This window comes from Adiantum capillus-veneris, chromosome 15, assembly GCF_014529385.1.
Source record: "Adiantum capillus-veneris isolate H3 chromosome 15, ASM1452938v2, whole genome shotgun sequence".
Classification (NCBI taxonomy): domain Eukaryota; kingdom Viridiplantae; phylum Streptophyta; class Polypodiopsida; order Polypodiales; family Pteridaceae; genus Adiantum; species Adiantum capillus-veneris.
The window spans coordinates 91,061,380-91,063,311 of NC_140945.1; positions in this window are offsets into that span (position 1 = coordinate 91,061,380).

A 1,932-nucleotide genomic window follows, 5' to 3' on the forward strand; every position below is an offset into this window, starting at 1 on the left:
CATAATGGTTATGTTGCTACCACTAATTAAGTTCACCCTCTATGTTCTCAAAGTAGTCTCATAAAAATGCTCACTCTATTCTCTTGATTCCGCTATTCTCAAATTTCATGGGCCATTTCTATTACAGAACACAACGCTGTGAGTTCCATTCCTAGTCTTGCAAGGTAGTTTTTCTTCTCGTTTGAGAGCAAGACACGAACGTCAAGAGACCTATGAAGATTTTGCGTAACAAAAAGGGAAATGGGGCTAGCATGTATATGTACTTTACAAAGCATAAGTTGACGATCCATGGTAAAAGAAAGGGTCATGGCCCTTCAATGAGAACTAGTGTGTGACTTGCACGTTACTGCACCCAAGAAAAGCATGGCCATTGGGTCACGCACATACACACATTCGTAGATGTGTGTGTGCATGTACGCACGAGTGAAGAGCGTGGACTATAGTCCTTGTGATACCTCCAAGAATATGACAATTCTCTCTCTCTCTCTCTCTCACACACACACACACACACACACACACACACACACACACACACACATACACATGCCATTCTAAAGGTCTTGATGTGTGGAATGACATGCTATGTTCTCCATAACATTATTGTAGTACAAGCTTTATTTTAAATAGAACCATTGTTTGCAATTATGGATTTTTTAATAAAAAAGATGCAAGTTAGATTACCATATTAAAATTTTTGCATACTCAATTGCCATTTTTGTACCCTCCATGATCATTAAAATCCATTTTATATAGCATAGCCATCTATCTCTTATACGTAATTATGGGCTAAATGTAAATAAACACTGTGCCCAACATTAGTATCTGTGTTAAAATATGATCTAAGAAGTTGAAGATTATTGGAAAAAGACCTCTTTTTGGCATGAAAAATATATGAGTTTTGACTTAAAATTCTTCCTTAGAGGTAATGGAGCCTCGCACTTAAGTTTAAGCCTCCACCTTCTCTAGTGAAGAAACAACACTTTGGACTACAATGCCTCCTTGGGTAGGAATGCCGCATTGTCTTAATGGGATCTAGCTTTATTTCTTGCTTCTCACCTACAAAGGCCTTCTTGGGTAGAAATGTTGCATTGTCTTAATGGGCTCAAGCCTTATTTCTTGCTTCTCACCTACAAAGGAGGTGCTGGAGGCTCGAACTTAAGTTTGAGCCTGTGAAAAACTTTGTGGAGCCTTGTGTGTTGTTTCCCACCTAAAGAAACTAGAGGTTGGTACTTAAGTTCAAGCGTCTGAGAAGCTTCTCTCACCTAAAGGGGCTGAATGCCCAAACTAAGAAGCTTCATGGATCCTTGTGTGCTATTTCTCACCTAAAGGGTTTAGAGGCTCGAACTTAAGTTCGAGCCTCTAAGAAGCTTCAAAGAGCCTTGTGCGTTGTTTCTCGTCTATAGGGTCAGCTTGAGGCTCGAATTTAAGTTCGAGCCTCTTAGAAGCTTCATGGAGCCATGCGTTTGTTTCACACCTAAAGGGGGTAGAGGGGCCGAGGCTTAAATGTTTGAGTCTTAGAGAAGCTTTCATAACCTAGTGTGTTGTTTATCTATACTATGAGCAGAAGTGGCTGACTTCTTCCAATATATTGAGCAGCAACTGTACTATGAGCAGCTATTGCGGGCAGTTCACGTCCTTGATTATTGCATGAACCCAAGCATTAATGTGTGCAACAAAGCCCTGCACAGAGTGATCTATTATAGGTAGTTCACTCCCCTCACTATGGACTAAAGTGGAGCCCTAGTCTGTGCAAAAAATACATGCAGATAGTGACTTCATGAAATGTGCACCACTGGCGGCCATATCGGACAAGGTGAATATGTTGTGGGGGGAAGCCGACTACAGTGCCCTAGCTTCTCGTGCTTACTACTTGCATAGCATTAAGGGACACCCTGATTCTACACCGACGTTACAACATCAACACAACATCAA